This window comes from Leuciscus leuciscus (genome assembly GCF_965113295.1).
Source record: "Leuciscus leuciscus genome assembly, chromosome: 9".
NCBI lineage: Eukaryota > Metazoa > Chordata > Actinopteri > Cypriniformes > Leuciscidae > Leuciscus > Leuciscus leuciscus.
Window position 1 is genome coordinate 22855106 of NC_138733.1, and position 10430 is coordinate 22865535.

Consider the following 10430-nt stretch of genomic DNA (forward strand, 5'->3'; position numbering starts at 1 on the left):
ATGTACTGAACCAAAATAAGTCAATAACTACTGGCAAGTCTGAAAGTTGGAACAAAAACTCCCTCCCCCTCCCCCCTTAGTTTATACACCCCATGCATGAATCAATTCTGTTTTTAGCAGAGAGCGCAAAGCAAACAGCATTGGCATGGCCTTTTCTCCAGCCGAGAACAATGCAGAGGTAGAATTGTGCGCCTGCCTCCTCACTCTCTGGCCTTCAAACACTGTGCAACAATGTAAATAACAGCCGAGGAGCGAAATTACGAATAGACAGAATGCTAGTGCCAGCCTTGAATGCTTGACCTCTGAAATTCCATATCGTGGCCAGCCGAATCCCAACCAATCAATATTGAATCAGGAAGACACAAGAAGAAGAAGAAGAGGCAAGACATAGACAAAAGGAGGATGTTGTTACTCTTCTGACAAGTTGTTCTCACAGTCTTTTTCACTGGTCTGTGACAGAGCCCTCTCTTCACCCCCCCATCGTGAAGAGCCTCCACAGAGACCCCATGCCTTAAAGCTTTGAATGCAGAAATACCCTGTTCTGACCCCTAGACATTGACTTCACAGTCCTTTGTGGAGCTGCTGCATTCTTAAGTCTGACTTGCACTATGTTGCAATTCAACAACACACAGGCCCTCTCTAAAGGTCCTAGGTCAATTTACACGTATGGAAAATATGGACTCGGTTGTCCTTTCTATTGTCAAACTTCCCTAACGGCTGGAACATTTTGTGTTGTTGCCCAAAACCACACTGCAATAACTGTGAAAGGAAATGGAGTAGGTGTTGAGAATCAGAACAACATTTGACCTACAGTTTCAAGGACAAATAAATAACAAATCCTCCCTTAAAAGGATTGTTATCCCAAAATGTTTTGTCCCTACAATGAAAACTGATGCCGCAGACCACCAGAGTAAAATTTTGTAGATGATCTATGGCATCCACATGATGTTTTTGGTAAGCACAAACCCAATGTTGTTAACAAAGATGGATCTCACTCCTCAATATGCAAGCAGACATTCAAACAACTTGGCCAGCTATGGTCTGTGTATGGGTTACCATCAAATATGAAAGTAAGCAGTTCAAAAATGACCCACTTTGTCAACCTTTAGTGATGTTTTTTATACCTCTGTGGGCCGGTAGATGGGCAAGAGGATGGTGTGCAGGCAGACAGTGTCAGAAAAAAAAAAAAGTTATCCCGGGCTCCACGTGAAGGTGTAGAGTCAGTGAAAATAGAGCAGCTCCCAGCGGTGCCGCTATTAGAGCCTGAGAACTATAAGACTATTAACCAGAATTGTAACTTCCAATTAAAAGATGATTCAACACTAAAATCTGATGGATGAATTTTGATTAAATGCACACCCCATTTGGAGCTGAGGGAGATGGACTTCGGTGGGCTTGGGTCTGGTTAAGTGGCAACGGTCTAATAAAGATTTCTGTCTTTTCGGCAAATTAAGGTTAATTACTTTAAATAACGTGGCTGGAAGCAGACTAAAAATGAGTGTGCTTTATTCTCAGGACAGTTGTAATGGATAGCACAGGTATCCGCCGGATTTCATGGACGGGCACCCACCAGATACGCATGAAATCACTCTAACTTATGCCAAGGACACATACATACACACACCCTGTAAATGAATATGGAGCTATGAGCTCCAGTGCAAACAATCCAGCAGCACGTTTTATTAGCCGAGGTGTCTGATCATTGACCTCCTGTTCAGTAATCCCAGAGCACATGGGAGTGAGTGACAGCGCCATTGGCTAGAACAAGATAAAGGAGGAGGCCACAATAGCCTCACTCTTCTGGATATCTCAGTGTAGTACGTCTAATGCAGCATTGTGATGTTTCAGAGCTCATTTTAAAGGGATAGTGCACCTAAAAATTACATTTCTGTCATAATTTACTCAACCTCATGTCATTCTAAACTGTACTGATCTCCTTATTCCATGCAGTTGTGTTGAATGAGAAATTAAGCACCAAAAAAATGTAAAATAAAAGTGGTCAAAATTTTCTGAAAACATATCATATTTTTTGAGGCGTTAATGTGTGGTCACATTAGCCAAATTTCACAGGTCAGTTTTTTTATTGTCAATAGTGTAGCGATGTATGAAGCACAGCTCTCACTTTCAAACCAAGCAGCTTTCTGTTGGTCAATGGCGTGTGACCAACTCAAAACAGTTCGAACTCAGACCGAACTGTTAATTGCTGCAACAGATTCAGTGAGTCAAGAATCAGATTGTGAATGATTCATTCAGATCAGTTTTGTGAATTGTAGGAATTAAACCGCATTGTTACAAACCAAGCTTGCGAAATCTGTAATAATGTTAAACCTTTTCTTGAAACTAGAATTCTGAGAACGTATAACTATTTTATAATGACTTATACCCAATTTGTCCCACAATCATTTTTAGCGAATGGAACAGGACAAATTTTGAGACGATATTTCAGATAATCTTCCTCTCCAGTGAGATGCCGTAACCGAATCGAGATGAGAATCATAAAGTGAATGCATCAATTAGATCAGTTTTGTGAACTGTAATAAAACCGCATTGTTACAAAACATCAAATCTGAAAAGAAAAAGAAAAAATTTCTGACTTTTTCTCACAATTCTCAAAACTTGGTCCCACAATAATTTTTACACAGAGTATCCAACTATAGATCCAGATTTTTTTTTAAATCATACAATAGATATGTATGATGAAGAGGCTGAATTTTAAAACTCTATTCTCTGATAATATTTCTCTCCAGTGATCAGTTAATTGCTGCAACTGAATCAAACGAATCGTTTACAAATCATTCAGATTGAACTACTGTAGATCAACTGATTTATTGAAAAACTATTCCTTCAGGCACCATCCGGACAAATTACAGAAGAAAAATAGTCATACAGGTTTGAAACAACATGAGGTTGAGTAAATGTCGATAGAATTTTACTTTTATCATCCATTTAATCTAATAACATCAGTGTTATTACAGTATCAGTGTTGATACAGTCCAATTAGTCATAAACTTAGCTTGCTGTCCCATTTTACTAATCTTAAATTGATTCTGATTAGCGCTCTGCTAAATGTTTTGAAAGCCACATGATATAATCTCTGCTTGCACGAGTCACAAAGGTCACACCCCAACACAGAAAAGTGTGCGTTTCTGTGTGTGTCAAGACAAGAGCCTGGCAAGCAGTGCCACGAAGCTGCGCTGCTGTGATTACTGATGATGTCTGCCATTGATTAGCCAAACACAGTGGGAAAGGTAGACACACAGCTGGGACCAACATGGGTCTCCATGAGTTTATATATTTACACATCAGAGTCCACTACAGACCGTTCAATGCTTCAGTACATACTGCTAATGTAAACAAGTCACAGCTAGCATTACATTTACTAGCGCATCAATATCCCACCTGCTCAAATCAACAGACAAGTTTGTGAAGCAAAGGAAACATATTCCTCCAAGATAAAGAGTCCTTCATCATGCCTGTAAAAATGGTGGTAAATGTAAGGACAGCCTTTAAAACAGTGCAGAACAAAAGGCAGCCTTGCACTAGGAGTTTGTATCCGATCGCATCCTTTTCACACATTACTTTTCAATTTGTAGCTATAGCATAAGTCTCCGTTAGCCCTCTCACAGGCTAGGCTGCTGTGTAATTGACAATGACAGAGAGCAGTCAGACTTGATTAGTTCAGGCTTGGTAAGCAGTTCATTACTCCCCGGGCTGGTGGGGGGGGGGCGGGGGGTTGGGGGGTGCTGTAGTAGTTGAACCCTCCGAAGACAAGAGGGGAAATTTCATGGACTGGGTCCTATTTTTGTTTGTTGTATAATTTTGAGGATTAGATTAAGATCACAGATAGAATCCTTTTTTCTTTTCTTTTTTTACACAGATTTTTGTGCAATTTGTTCTAAATACAGTGGCCACCAAAGTATTTAGACATTTAAAGAAACAGGATACCAAACATGAAAACCGAGTCATCGTTTACTCACTCTCATGTCGTTTCAAACCTGAATGACTTTTTCTTCTGCAAAACAGTAAATAATATACACTTTTTGCAGGTGTCAGTAAGTTTTTTTTTTATTATTAAACTGATCAAAACTGACAGTAAATACATAATGTTGTGAAAGATTTATATTTCAAATAAATATACATTTATTTATTTTGAATATTATTCCGTTATTTTGAACTTTCTATTCAAAGCATCCTGGGAAAAAAAAATATCACGGTTTCCACAAAAATATTAAGCAGCACAACGGTTTTTAACATAAAGATTTTTAAATGTAGCCTATTAAAATAGAAAAGTTATTTTAAATTCTAATGGAGTCCAATTCTTCAAGTAAGTTTGGAAAGACATGAGGGTGAGTAAAACAATTTTTTATTATTATTATTTTGTATTTTATTTGGATAAACTTTCCCTTTAAGTCATACTTAAAGGCACAATATGTATTGTTTTATTACAATATCCAAAAACCACTAGAACAATGTTATATAATTGGTTCAAATGTGTACTTACACTATCCCAAAAGTTTCAAACAATGTTTAAATCCAGAGAAATCTGCTATTTTAACCAGTGTCACGTCATATCCGCGTTACCGTGATATTTGTCTGAAAACCAAGGTAATACAAACAGTAATTGATCGCAAAATCATGGCTAATTTTCCTAAGGAGCGGTGAACCGTCTTACAAAAGCGAGAGCTTACAAAAGCTACAGAAAACAAGCTGTTCTCCATAAAATGTGCAGTGCACATAAATGTTTGGGTTTTAATGTTCAGGAACAGTGTTTAAAATAAATGTTAACCACTCTAAGTTCGTCAGTCTTAGGACGGTCAAACAAACCCTGTCTTCTTTAATGCAGCTCAACTAGGCTTTTTTTTTTTTTTTGCTTATTCCGTGGGTGGAGATTATGTTAATTAGTAACATTATGACTTCATAAGATCCGGAAAAATCCCATGGTAGTCCAAAGTAGTAGTAGTTCGTTGTAGTTCTTGAAAAGGGGATTCTGTTAAATAAAATATCTCCCTTTGGAGTGGACTTTGAGCTTTGTAATATGTTGTTAACGTTTTGAATAAGCAATCTCTAGCGGAGAAACTTTCTGTGCCTTTAATACTGTAGGAATCCAACTGCGTAGTTACAAAACATAAAAACAAGTGACCTCTGAAAATAAATTATGTTAGACCTTTTCTCACAACTAGAACTCTGAGAACTCATTTTTCTAGACATTTTATAATGACCTTTACCCAATTGGTCACAATAGTTTTTAGTGGATGCAAGTCACTTCCCCTAAAATGCACAAGAGTATCCACAAGTGTAATGAATCACTTTTAACATGTTTCACTAACATTTGACAACAAGAAAGTGTCTTAGTAATTTTTATCTTAAAGTCCCCCTGTAGTCAATAATGTTATACCTGCTTTGGATATGCAAATTAGCCCCCCCTCCACTCAATCCCACCAGCTCAGAGATCCACTTGGTTAACTTAACTGTAGTAAATGTTACACAATGGCAGGTGAAAATACAGCCATATATGTTTGAACCAGAAACAGATTCAGAAGAAATGGAAGAGTAAATTATACAGGCTCGTCTACAAGTCGATGCATCAGAATGGTAATGTGTTTTATGTATCGCTCTCTACAACGTTGGACAGAAAACAGTAATTAATATGATTAGTCTTTTGCTTGACTGCGTTATCAAACAGCTAATAATGTGTTGGTAATGTTACACAAACCATGTTCCCGTTCACCATCTCATAGTCAGACAGCTGCCTTCTAACAATCAGCAGAAACGCTTTGAACAACACAGAACGTCAGTGGAGAAAGTCATACAGTTAATCATAACATTGTAATACATCATATACATAATTCACCCGCTATTGCTAAATGTACCCATTTTTCATATCAAAAGAAAAAAATACCGGGATAACCTGCTTCTCTAGAGACCTCCCTGCTTCGCAGCATAGTTAAATATGCTAAAGTCCGCCCGCACGTTGACATGATTCGTAACAACATATTTGTTAGAACAGGGAACAGGTTATTTCAAACCGTGTTTTTGAGACTGTCTTTGGTAAACTGCAGTTTTAAGGAGAAAATACTCAGCAATGGTGTTGATGGATGAATTTGCACATGGTTAAATTATATTAAAAACACGACATATACATCTAAACAATATTAAAAACTTGTTTAACACCACATGGGGTCTTTAATTTGGAACAGTGTATATCTACTGTTTTACCCTATAAAGTCTAACAAAATGTCTTTGGTGGAAGATTTTGCTTGAAAAGTGTGCTTGTGCTATTAAATATATCACATTTATTTAGATATTTTGTTACAGTTCAATAACATTCATACATTGTTAATTTTTTAATATTTATTTAATGGCTTAAAAAGAAGCCATGGGCTATTTAGCTGTTAATATGTTCAGTGCAATCACACTAAATGGCGAGGCCTTTTTATTACTGATATGTTTCATGTACACAAGGTTACAGGGCTTCCATGGTATTAAGACGTGTTTTTATGCACAATTCATTTGTGAATTTCATTCTACTGCACATCATGCCATGCTATTCTGAGTGACCTTGATATAAGGATCCAGCTATTGCATACACCGCATCAGCGATGAATTGAACGGTGGTTTACTTTCATTGATTCATTAGTCTTTGAACGTAATGCTTTCTAACATGAAGTACAAGAATATGCTTGTTTTTGTCTCAGCCAGTATTAAAAGCTATGACTTGAAGAAAGAAAGCAGTACAGTATTTTCAATGATAACTCAAAGAAGAAATGAACATAGCTTCAAGTAGAAAGAAACACAAATTCTTTTTTTAATGATTCTTTTCAGACCTTGTGTTTTTGATTGTTTCTTTAATGTGTGTGACATGAAAATATGGCAACAAATAATCTCTCTTTAGGTCTCGTTCACTAATTGTGTGTAATTTCAGGATAAACTTTTGAACCATCTAAAATCACAACAACCACGTTGGTAATTGGTTAAACTGAAATGTTCACACATATCATTAGAAACTTAACTAACTGAGCCTACAATATGTCTTATTTCAGCGGACTATAGCTCGATATGGGACATGTTCTGCATAAAAATAGCTGATCATGTGTGAGTGTTTGCAGAGAGTGATGAACGGCTGTACAGAAGAGGTTATGAGGAAAGCCCTTATATGGAAATGGCCTGGGTGTGTATTATGCTAATTGCTAACTGTGGACACGCCCACTGTCATCTAGAATAATCTGGATTCAGTAGAACATGGGTGTACACCTGTTGTGAATGAGGCACAAATTTTGTGTGAACATTTTCTGCATTCAGAAATAAGAACACTTGTACACAATTATGAATGAATTAGACCCTTTGTCTTTAAAATGCACTAGAGAACTTGAGAATGAGAAAATTTTACAATCCTCATCCTGTCAGGCTGTCAACGTGCTTGCTAGATTATTTCTAGATACATTTCACTTTGAAATTAAATGTGTGCTAACACCTGACTCCGTTACGAAAGTCTTTCAGAAGAGGATCATTACGATGTGTTAAACAGGTGAGATAATGAGAAGCAGAGACGCAAGAGATGGGAAAAGAGGAGAAGATACAGATGGAAAGAGCTAGGGAGAGTGTTTTCGCCATGGCAGAAGCTACTCTGTGAAGAATTGCAAAAAGCCTGGGCTTTAAAGCAGCTGACAAAAGGCCTGTCCCGAACGATTACATGATCTAAATTCTAATCAAACATCATTTACAGCTTGTTTTATTTGGGCCTCTTGAGAGACTGTCCCTCCTGCCTCTTTGCCATGGCAACCAGTGTCTCATTTCAGAAGTGTCATGCCACATTATCATCTGGCTAGCTCACACACTCCGCCTGACAACTTCGCCCACCCTCTCTCTCTTTCTTTCTTTCTGGCTACCTCCATTTTATTTCTTCCATTTATCAGCCTATGGTCAAGGTTTTACTACAGTATCTTAACATAATGCATTATATCTCTTTGTTTCGGCATGTATTTCTGGGAGAAAACCTCCAAAAGTGTAAATCACCCTAGTCTTACCGATGTTAAAGGGAGAGTCCACTAAAAAATTTATATTGTCATTTTTTACTCAACCTCATGTTTAAAAACAAAGCAAACATTTCTCAAAATATCTTCTTTTGCAGGTTTGGAACAACATAAAGGTGAGTATGACGTTTTTTCTTTAAATAACTTAATAACACCTCACTATAACTATATATATCACACAAGCTATTTAATAAATAAAATGTATCTTAATGCTTTTGTTTGCATGTATATTCACCAAAAAACTATAAAAAGCCATAATAATAATGACAACTATTCTGCAGTAGTTTAACGGCCACTTTCTTTCTTTATATAACCAATAAATATTCCAAAGGGGCTAATTATGACTCATAACATTAGCATAAAGGCAATTGGAGAACTACTGCTTGATTTTATTGGTCATATGTTACTAATAATCTACTTGCACTAAAAGTAGATTAGGGACACTGATAGAAAAGTAATGTATATCATGCAGGGATGTGTATAATGAGGGACGAACTTGTTTCCCCAATGTGTACGGCGTGTGATTGGTATGATGCACACAGCTGGTGGCTTTTTCCATGCTGCCGCAGTCTGAATCACTCTGCTAATTGTCTAGATGGATTGCCTACATACTGTGCAGCAGCTATACACTCAAACAGACATCATTTTCCAAAGATAGTTGCCATTTAAAGCAAATCAGCCATCTTTTGTGCCGGTCCCATATGCACGCATGCCCCGCTGCAAATGGAAGACGATGGCACACTCAAGACCCCAATAAATGCAGCAATTTAGCGCAAATGCAAACATTTTTAGCACAAAGTCCAATTTCATGAGAAATAAACTGAGGGTGTTACTGATTGCACAGCACATCTGTCCTTAAATCAACTCAATTTAAACGTGACAAAAATAAAGGCATATGGAGACGGTGCAAACCCTGCCAGGGGTGGGCCTCCTGTTCATGTAATTCAGCATGCAATGCAAATTAGAGCCCTTCTTAGAAGAAAAACAAAATCACCGCCCTTGCTTTCTTAAATAACAAGCCTCATCTCGAGCTTGGGCCTGAAGAGAGGGAAAGTAATTTGAGAGGATATTTGCTTACATGTGTATCAGCAATTTGGTGTATTAGGATGCCCCCTCCCTGGACGTGTGCGGGCGCGTGTGGAAGTGTGTCTGCATGAGTGGCACCACGCAGGCACACGCGCTGTCATGCCACAGGACGGCTGCTGCCTCGGTAACCGTCCCTCCTCTTCGTACCCCTCCCTCCTCGAGCACGGTGGGAATTAGATTCCCATCATCAGAAGCTGCAATTTGCTCAAAACAATGTGAAATCACACGCCGGCGTGTCTGGACAGTCCCGGCTCCCGAGGCGCGCAGCACATATGCAGATTTCTGGATTAATGTCCCCAGCGTGTAGGACGGAGGACAGGGGAAATGAAGTGAGGGAGGAATGGATGGAGAGAGGAAAGAGGAAAAGGGGGAATGAACAGGCTAACAGGACCGGAGTCTTTTTCTATATTTTCTTCCTCTGACGTTCCTTGTACGCACATAGGATAGTTCACACAAAAATGTATTTTCTGTCATTATTTACTCACCCTCATGTCATTCCAAACCTGTATGACTGACTTTCTGCTGGGGTACACTACAGATAATATTTTTTGTCCATAAAATGAAAGCCATTGGGGTCCAAAACGACAATGAACCCCATACACTTTCATAATATGGACAAAAATACTAAGACATCCACAGAAGAAAAGTCATTCAGGTTTGTAATGACATGAGGGTGAGAAAACGTTGAGATCATTTTCATCTGTCACAGTCCTTTTTAAATAAGAAATAAAATAATATTCTGGGATAAATAAAAGTTAATATAAATAGTTCACAATTTTTTACTCACACCCACCTTCTGAGACTTCCAACCACATATGCTGCTATTTTCTATGTATAAAGTTAAAAATAGAAATTTTTACACAGTCCTTTTTATGCAATGATAGTTCATTAGTGATCACATCTGACAAGCTCCTCAATAGCCCCAAGAAAAACACCATAATAGTGCCATAAAAGCATTTTTATTAAAAGTAATTCAATAAATGTACGAATTTATAAGGTTAAAAAAAAATTCTATTAGATATTCACTAACTTTTCAAGGATGAAAATTAATGGGCCTTTGAGCATCACATTTACTGTAGTTACTATGTGTGAAATCCAAACATTTATAAATCTGGACGTTGCATGATAAGATCTGCATAGTGGTTTTTAACACTATAACATGATGTTACTGTTGTAACCGTAATTGCATTTATGACAAACATTACAGTTTCATATTGAATAGTGTGAATCTATTATCTATTAGAACTGTACCTGATACAAGCTGTCAAGGGCAGCTTTGCTGAGCTATACCGTAAACTAAACTCTAAAAGGGAG